The sequence below is a fragment of the Castor canadensis genome, chromosome 9 (assembly GCF_047511655.1).
Source record: "Castor canadensis chromosome 9, mCasCan1.hap1v2, whole genome shotgun sequence".
In the NCBI taxonomy this organism is placed as follows: domain Eukaryota; kingdom Metazoa; phylum Chordata; class Mammalia; order Rodentia; family Castoridae; genus Castor; species Castor canadensis.
Window position 1 is genome coordinate 153,715,229 of NC_133394.1, and position 10,196 is coordinate 153,725,424.

At 41.9% G+C, this 10,196-nt stretch overlaps 1 protein-coding gene across 4 annotated transcripts in view; it reads right to left on the bottom strand.

The window, feature by feature from the left end:
• The window catches only part of Fam193a (family with sequence similarity 193 member A), a 125,393-nt gene extending 115,398 nt beyond the window's left edge, over positions 1–9,995 (bottom strand). For 2 of the 4 annotated variants that reach the window (XM_020162741.2, XM_020162743.2), the window contains exon 1: positions 9,903–9,995. The gene's annotated coding sequence lies outside the window, so the exon portion shown is untranslated. The remainder of the gene's footprint in view (positions 1–9,902) is intronic. The other 2 variants (XM_020162745.2, XM_020162744.2) reach the window with 1 other exon arrangement.
• Between the last annotated feature and the right edge of the window lie 201 nt (positions 9,996–10,196).

A 10,196-nucleotide genomic window follows, 5' to 3' on the forward strand; every position in this document is an offset into this window, starting at 1 on the left:
CTTTTTTTTTTTTTCTCTCCATAATTGGGGGGTGAACCCAGAACCTCTACAACTTGAGCCATGCACCCAATCCTTTCATTTTTATTTTGTTGGTGAGCTAGGGTTTTGATAACTCTTCCTGGGCTGGTCTCAAACTCATGATCCTCCTGCCTTTGCCTACAGAGTGAATGGAATTACATGGAATTACAGACATGGCCACTATGCCTTGGTTCTCCTTTTTTTTTTTTTTTTTTTTTAAGGAAAGGGGAAATATTGACAGCTACAATTTAGACCAGTCAATGAGGAGTGAGGCTGTTTTTATGCTTTCAAAAAGAGAAAATAGCAACAATCTTACAAGCAGTCAAGAATTCATGTATGAGGTTGGAGGCATGGCTCCAGCAGTAGTCTGCCTAGCAAGCACTAAGCCCTGAATTCAAACCCCAGTACCAACAATAATAATAAAAAAAAAGTACAAATATGAATATGTATGATTAGTGAAAATTAAGCAGCTGTCTAAAAGAAACTAACTTCAAATAAAATGATATATGCAGGTTAAAAGCAAAGGATAGAAAAAGATATACTGTGCAAATACTAGTTAAAGGAAAGCAGGAGGGCTGGGGGATCCATGTGTCTGTCTAAGAACCTTCCACTGCACACTGGATCTTATCCCACCTCTCCTATTCAAGGACGGGGCACTGACAATTCTACCCTCTTGTGTCATCAGTTTTTCTCTCTCCACTCAAAAATTCCCATCAGCATGCAAACACAGTCATTTCACCCATCTGTCAAGAAAAATATTTCAATTCCACATTCCCCTCCAGTTACTGCCTCCCTTCTGTGCTCCCTTTGAGCAAAAGGTCTCAAAATGGGCTGGTAACAGCTTTGGGGTAGATCACTTGCCTAGAATGCTGAGGCCCCATGCTCCATCCTCAGCACCACAGTAAAAACAATAAAGAAAGCCGGAGAGTCTATAATAGTATCAAAATTAACACCAGAGCCAAGAAAACTATCAGAGATAAGAGACACATAACTTAAATGACAAATTTAAGGGTCAATTTACCAAGAAAACAAAGCAATCCTAAATATATATACAGGAATAAATACATATATAAATATATATAGATATATATCTATATATCTATATATATATACACACACACACACATATACATACACACCAAACAATAGAGCCTCAGAATACATGAAAGGAAAACTAAACAAACTTTAACCAAAAGAGATTCCAATACTCCTCTCTCAGCAATTGAAAAAACTAGTAGACAAAACATCAACAAGATTAAAGAAGAACTGAGGGCTGACAGGAATTGTGGAGTGGCTCAAGCTAAAAGCACCTGCCTAGCAAGCATGAGGCCCTGAGTTCAAAAGCCAGTGCCACCAAAAAAAAATTTTAAATAAAAAAAAATAATAAAACTAAAATCTAGTATCAAAAAAAAAGATATATGTAAGAAACCTCCAGCAAAACTGGTAGACACCAAAAAGTGAAAACAAATTATAGATGTTCCCCAAATTAATGTCAGTTGGACTTACGGTTCTTCTCAATGACCTTATGACGGTGTGACGGTGGCAGGCACTCAGGAGAAATCTGTGTGACACTCTGGGGATGCTGAGCAGCAGCAACAGACTACAGCTGACTATAAGATGCAAGGGAAGCAGCCAATATGTACAGTGTTGTTGATCAAGACATTCAGCGGGTTAAGTATTTATTACTGTGCTCTTGACATACAACCTCACTTTATGATCAGTTTATTGCGATACAACCCCATCAAAAATGAGTGGAGGAGCCTTGATACCAATATCAGGAATGAAAAAGGAGACACTGCTATGGGAACACAGACAATGAAAGTATAACAACAGAATAGAACAGACAACTCTACACACATAAAATCAACTACATAGATGAAATACACCAATTGCTTGAAAACCATAAACTAGCACAGTGCCAGTGGCTCATGCTTGTAATCCTAGCTACTCAGGAGGTAAAGATCAGGAGGATCACGGTTCAAAAAGACCCTATCTCAAAAATACCCAATACAAAAAAGGGCTAGTAGAGTGGCTCAAGGTGTAGGGCCTGAGTTCAAGCCCTAGTACCGCAAAACAAACAAACAAACAAACTACTAAAACCCACAAGAAACAATTCCAAATTTACTTTATGAGGCCAGCATTTTGCGAATACCAAAATTAGGCAAAGACAATATTTAAAAAAAAAAAAAAAAAAAAAAGGACAAACATGAAAATAGGTACAACAATGCTCATCAAATACCAGCAAGCCTGCCTGGCTATAATCATCATAGTAATAGTTATTATTTAACTATTACATTTGATATGTTATATATCACATATAATAATGGTTATGTTATTATTGCTGTTATTAAGATCATCAGCAACTCAAAAATAATAATATACCATGACCAAGAAGGGCTTATTCCAGGAATGCAAGGCAGGCTCAATACCCACAATGTGTACTACTACAGATTATACATTAATAGTCTAAAGAAGAAAAGCCACATGATCATAATCAACTGTTTCAAAAAAGCATGTGACAAAAACTCAACATCCACTAACAAAAATTCTCAGTAAACCAGAAATAGCAACTTTCTCAATCTGATAATGGGTACCTAACAAAACAACAATAAGCAAGCAAACAAGCAAAAAACCCTACAGCTTCCCCACTAAGATCAGGAAAAGGCAATAATGTCCACTCTCTCCACTCCTACCCAGTATGTAATAAAATAAGAAAAATGAATATAAGGCACAAAGAATAGAAAACAAAGGGGGGGAGGCACAGTTCCTATTTACTGACAATATGATTGCTTACACAGAAAATCCCAATGGCTGGGGATCAAACTCAGGGCCTTGTACATACTGAACAAGCACTCTTACCTAATTATATTTCTATATATCAGCAACAAATAACAGAAAAGTGAAACTTTCTAAAAACACCATTTACATCAGTTTAAAATACGAAATACCTGAAGGGCTGGGAATGTTAGTTCAGTGAGTGGCAGAGTCTGTGGCATGCACCATGCCCTGGGTTCAATCCCCATCAATGTCACCCACCCCAGGAAAAAAAAAAAAAAGAAAAGAAACAAATACTTGAAACAATTGACATATATAGGATCTGTGTGCTGCTAGGTACAGAAACACGGATGAAAGAAATCAAAGACAAATACAGAGTCATACCACTTACATGTTTTGGAATATTCAAAACAGTAAATATACCAATCCTTCACCAAACACATCTATGTATAGATTTAAGGACATTTTAATTGAGTCCCAGAACTATTTATAGATACAGGCAAGTTGACTGAACATGCATAGAAAGGACAAGGAAAAAAGATAACCAAAACAAAATTTTTCATTTTCTTAAAAGTCGGAGGAAATCACCAGACCCAACATTAAGACTTAGAGTAATTATAAGGAAAAAAAAAAAAAAAAGGAAACAAAGATGGTGTGGCATTAGCAATGGGACAGTCTTAGGCCAATGGAACAAAACAGAGAATACAGAATAACCCACATAAATGAGACCAACTGTGTTTCTTATTGAGACAGGACTTCCTGCCTCGGCAAGTACCAGAATTCCAGGTGTGTACCACATGCCCAAAAGGATCAATGAGTTTAGGTTTTTGTTTGCTTGTTTGCAGTGCTGGGGATCAACCGAATGTAAAGCATGTTAGGCAAGTTCTCTACCACTGAGCTTAACCCCACTGCCAATTAGATTTTGACAAAGGTTGAAAAACTCAGTTCAATGGAGAAAGACATCCATTACAACAAACGAGTGTGTTAACAATCCGACTTCAAATGCAAAAAGAAAAGCTCGTCAGGCATGGTGGCATTTCAATAGGTAGAAGGATCAGAAACTGGAGGGACAGATGCAATACCAGTAATTCCAGCTACTCAGGAGGCAGCGATCAGAGGATCACAGTTCAAGACCAGCCTGAGCAAAAAATGTGCAAGAGACCCCCATCTCAAACAATAAGCCAGTTATGGCAGTATGTGCCTGTGTTCCCAGCTACCAAGAGGCGTTAAGTAGGAGGCCTATGCAAAAATGCAAGACCCTATCTGAAAAATGATAAGGAAAGAGAACTAGAGGTCTGGTTCAAGTTGTAGAGCACTTGCCCAGTAACCTGGAGGTCCTGAATTCAAGACCAAGAATCACCCTCCAAAAAAATATTCAAAAAGAAGGGGGAGAAGGGACCAGGAGAATCAGGATTTGAGGCCAGCCCAGGCAAAATGTTTGAGAGACCCCATCTCAACCAATTAAAGCTGGGCATGTACACCGGTCATCTCAGCTATGTGGGAGGCATTAATAGGAGGATGATCACAGTCCAGGCTGGCCCATGAATATAGCAAGACTTTATCTCAAAAACGACCAAAGCGAAAAGGACTTGGGCATGACTCAAGTGGTAATGCCCCTGCCTGGCACACAGGAAGTCCTGAGTTCAACACTCAGTACTGCCCCTCTACAAAACAGGAAGCCTACCTAAAACCTCTTATACGAAGTTATTCAAACTGAACCACAGATCCAAAAGTAAAAATGTGAAGTTTTTTTTAAATGTAGGGAAAAAAATCTTCATAACCTGAGAAAAGTTCTTAGACATGACACCAAACCCATCACTCATAAAAGAAAAAAATTTGTTAAGTTGAAAATTCATTTAAATTAATTATTTTCCTGTGGAAAACTGTAAAGAGAATAAGAGACAAAATCCATACTGCAAAAAACGTTTGCAGATCATAGATCTGGTTAAGAACATGCACTCAGAATCACAGCAAACTCTCTGACTTCAAAACAGAGAAAACAAACAACTCAACCAAAAACAGGCAGTCTTGAATAAACGCTTCTTCCAAGAAGATAGAGGAATTACCAACAAACACATGGGAAGTGTTCAGTATTAGTCAATACGGAAATGCAGACTGAAGCCACAATACCACCACACACCTGTTTACTAAAATGGTTAAAATAAAAACTATTTTATTCCATTATTATTGGACAATACCAAGTGCTAGCAAGTATGCCAAGCAACTGGAACTTCCACCTATACATTGCTGGTGGGTAGGAAAAATGGTACAGCTATTCTGAAAAATAGGGAGTTTCTCATGTTACCATATGACCGTCCTTGGCACCTTAGAGAAATTAAAATTCACTTTCACACAAAAACCTAAACAAATATGTACAGTAATTCTGTAATCAACAAACTCTGGAAACAACCCAATTGTTCACCAATGAAATACTACTCTACTGTGAAAAGGAACAAAGTACTGATACATGCAACTTGGATGAATCTCAGTGATCATGCTAGGTGATATAAATTAGCCTCAGAAGATTACATACTGGATGGTTCCACTTACATGGCTTCTCCAAAAAATAAAATTTTATAAGTTACAGAGTTGTGGCTGCCAAGAGTTTGGGAGGGGAAGAGGAGGGAGGATATGACTGCATAGGGATAACATGTGAGAGCTTTTGTGAATGACACTGTTCTGCATCCTGATTGTTAGTGATTACATGATATGTGTTAAAGTTCAAATAACAGGTAGCTCAGTGGTAGAACACTTGCTTAACATGCACAAGGCCCTGGTTTCAATCCCTAACCCTGCAACAACAACAACAAAAAAAACCCCACATTTTTTACAAAATCAAAACTGGGCACACCTATACTTCCAACTACTCAGGAGGCTGAAATGGGAGAATCATCTGGCCCAGAAGTTTGAGATCAGCTTGGGGAACAAAGTAAGATCCCAATTAAAAAAATAAATAATCAGCCGGACACTGGTAGCTCACGCCTGTTATCCTTGCTACACAGGAGGCAGAGATCAGGAGGACTGCGGTTTGAGGGCAGCCAGAGCAAACAGTTCATGAGACCCTATCACAATAAAAGGGCTGGTGGAGTGGCTAAAGGTGTAGGCCCTGAGTTCAAGTCCCAGTACTGCCAAAAAAAAAAAAAAAAAAGAAAGAAAGAAAAAGATAATGATAATCAATTTTGTTATGCATTAACTTCTAAAAATAAATATTCAACAGTAGCACTTAGGAACACTGGCTGGCTGGATCTACTCACATCACACCATACATGTACCCAGTAAGTCCACTCCCAGGCACATGCGCAACTCAAACCAGTGCCCAAGCCACCAAAAGTCACATTCAGAATATGCATACCAGCTCAAATCATCAGTCTAAAGTAAAATAACCCAAATCTCCATCAGTATTAGATTGGATACACTGTGCACCAGCCAGGCAATGGAAAACTTAAAAAAGAATGCTCAAATGCTACACCAGTCAAGGTTCACCTCAAATAGAACGCTGAGGTCAAAGAGCCAGAGCACAAGAAGGTCCTATCATATAATTTAAAAACAAGTAAACTGCATTGAAAGGACACCGATCAGTGGTGGGAATGACCAGAAAAGGGAGCAGAGCACATTCTGGAGCAGTGGGGATGTGCACTTATCTTGATGCATTCTGTGCATGGGTGTACACATACACAAAAACACTCAATCACATAGGGGCTCTCTGAAGCTGCACCATGTTGAAAGTATGCACGGTAATAAGTTAAACCATTAATCTTAAAGCACTGAAGTTCTAGATTTTTATTCAACCTACTCTATACAATCTCAGGTAACTAAGGCAAATATGAGTTAAGACTGAACCTCATTTCATCATGGTAGCAATTTCTACAACAGATGGAAGACAACTAAGTGCACCCTGATAAACTCCAAAGTCTTATCCTCATGGCAGGGCTGTTCATACAACAACCATACCATCTAGCCTCATATACACTGTATGGTGGCCTTTACATATTGTTAACCAGACTTTTCCTAGCTCCCTTTTCAGCAATGAAAAGGGACTCACATGACTGCAAATGCCCCATACCCTATGACAGGCTTGTTTCTCTTCTGGCTTTAAAAACTTAGCATCAGTTTGAAAACTTACTTTGGCCCCTACCCCAAATAGCATCCTTTTGTAAATCTCTAAAAGCATTACAAAAATAGCCTTAAATTCCCATTCCAGTCCTCTATGAATATAAATCATACGAATTTGATATTCCAACAGCTAGTGACACAGATCAATTCTCATAACAGAGGAATTCTGGATTTTGTAGATAATATGTGTATGACTTAATTTTGGATATTCAGAAAACAGAATTCTAATGGTGTAAATTTTTACTTTGTATATAATACCTAAAATTTTAACTGCTAAATGGAAGTAAAAGCCTAAATTAGTTTTATTTGAAAAGAGAAAAAATGCTAGCAATATCGGGGTATGAAAGTACCACTCACCTTTCTGCTCTGTAAGCAATGCTCATTGTAGATATGAGCATTTAAAGCTTGAGGCATGTGCAGAAAGGACAAAAATTAAAGCCTCAAGTGTCCACCACAGAGTATCTAATGTATACTCTATCAAACTTTCCTATGCAAATATATACACAGATGCTTTACAAAACAGGTCTATGTTGCAAATGCTGTTTTTGCAAGCTTCTTTTTTCACTTAAAACATAACATTATGAAACTTAGGTTTTAAAATAGAAATGCAAAATAATTCAACCTGTCCACAACATGCTTCACCTACCAACCACTGTCCAGGCAGAACAGACCAAAAGGCCCTAAAGAGAAGGCCTCACCCAAGGTTCAAGTGCAGCATTTTTAACCTTGTGTCAGTTTCTCCATTTCACAAGTGGAAACGGCTTCATCAATAGCATTCTGTGGCAGAATCCCTAAAAGTCCACCTCAAACTCCTGAAAAATCATGGCACGCTCACACGGCACTTAGGCACTGCTGAAGCAGTTCCTCTGCAGTTACTTGTTCAATTCTACAACAGCCTAGGTCCTGGGTACCCTGTGAGGTCGCACAGGTGTGATACCTTGCCAGAGGGATAGAGCCTAACAAATTCACGATCCCCCCAGGTTTTGTATGCCAGAGTTCAGTTCTGAACCAAAGACTCTAGAAGCTACACTTTCCTACTTCCCTCAGAGCACTCACTATTTCTTTGTAGAGACTACCCACGTGTACGCATGCCTCTCTGACTTTGGAGCCACTTAGAGGAAGGTGGTCCTGGGTATAATCCACAGTGCCCGTGCCCAGCACACAGGGCAGTGGGGCTGTGACTCCTTGATCAAGAATCCTTCTACTGCACCTTTTCTCTTAGCCACCTCTAGCTTGGTACCTTCTGTACAGAGGATGCTCCCTGGGAATCAGAAACACAAGGTTGGAACAAATTTGCTATTCCCTGCTGACACTGTTTTGAGTGCCATACGATGTACTCAAAGACACCACTATATGCGTGGAAACAATTCAGAACCTTCAAAATGACATTAAGACATTTGTCATCAGTGTCAAGGACATTTTTAGCCCTCTGGCCACGAGGAGCATTTTTAATACACGACTAAAACAGCACTTGTATAGAAAACTTATTATTAAACTTAGTATTTTTCTTTAATGAAACTGAATGGAATAGGAAAGATCAGAAAGTATTGGAATATTCTGTAAAACTTCTGAGTGTAAGAGTTTTTATTTTTTACAGTGGGCTATGGTCAAAACTCTTGATGCCTAACAGAAAAAAACAGTCCTGCGATAAATATTACTACCCATAGATTAACTGAGTGTGAATAGTACAATTAGAGTAACAAAAGTAAAATTATGTAGTTAAATATTGCAATATAAACAGAAAATATTAGAACCTCGAATGGTGTGAAAAGCCAGTCTACTGAATCCATAGAAATGGGTGTATGTTCTCTCCAGGCACAGCAAACACCATTAACATTTATGAAAAAGATTTCCACCTTCCCTTCCCAGCAGAAGCCAACACTGTGCCCTTCAAAAACCCAGTGCATTTGCACAAGTCTCATCCTGGATCCCAAGAACTGCAGCTTGTTTCGCTGTCCAGGGTGGTGGATAAAGGCAAACTCCGTAAATTAAACCAGGGCCACGACCCAGGATCCTAAACAACTGTAACAATATAGAGATGCAACAATAAAGAAACCTCCGACAACCCTGCTTGCACTGCAGGGAGCACGCGGAGTTGCTTAAACTGAAAGTTCGCACACATGCGTTACTATTTCCTGTATTAACATAAGCATCAGAAAGTCACGCCGTGTGCACTGATCTCTTGTCTGCTCCCACTACACACCGTTCTAAGGCATTATCTGGAATCTCGCAAAAATCAATTTCTGCCCCAAATTAGGCGCACAAATACTAATACTGTTTTGTTTTTAAACTGCAAATGTCTTTTTTAAAAAGGTAACTTCAGAGTTCTAACAACATGTTAACAAATAACGTAACTTCCAGGGGAAAAAAATCCATTATCTTTAGAAGCCACCTCAATCTCTGGAAATGACCATGCCAACCAACTACGTCCCCCGTATGAGTTCTGTCTTTCGAAACGGTACAACCAGAATGAAATAAATAGGGAATACAAGTGGCAGCAATATAGAATTTTCAAGCCCTAACCCTGCAAACGTGCCTTGGTGACCAGACCCCTAATTCCCCAGGCAGCAGGGAGCAAGGGCCCGGGTCGCTACCCCGGGGGCCTGTCAGGCAGCTTTCGGCCCGCCATCCCGGAGAAGCACACCGAAACTTGTAGGGGGCACTTTTCACCTCGCTGTGCAGGAGCGCGGAGGTGGAGGGCTGCGAGCCCAGCCCACCCCTCGGTTCGCGAGCCCCGCAACAGCCGGCGAGGTCGGAGGAGCTCCCGGCCTCATCAGAGCCGAGCCTCGAAGGGGGCAGCGCCCCGGGCCGCGGCGCCCGGTCCCCACCGGCGCCGCCCTCCGCGCCGCGCCGCGCCGCGCTGCGCTCGCGCCCCGGGAGGAACTGAGCTGTCAGAGCGCGGCCGAGCAGCCCGCGCCGGCCCGTTATCCGCCGGCCGCTCGCGAGGGGGCGGCGGCCGGTCCCGCCCGGCCCGACCCCAGTCTGCCACCGCTTACCTCGAAGTAGCCTCCGGCGGCTCCGCCCGCGCCCAGGGGCCCGTGAGCCGCCACCGCACCGCCCAGCAGGCCCGCCGCGCCGCCGGGGCCCGGGGCCTGGGGGCCGCGCAGCGCCGCCGCCGGGCCGGCCTTGCCGCCGCTCGCGCCGCCGTGGCCGCCGCCCGACCCGCCGCCGCCGCCGCCGCCGCCGCGCTTGTTCTTCCGGCGCTTGGCCCCGCGCTTGGCGTCGGCCGGGCTCATGGCGGGCGGGTGGGCGGCGGGCGGGGATGGGGCGCGGGCGGGCGGGCGGGCGGG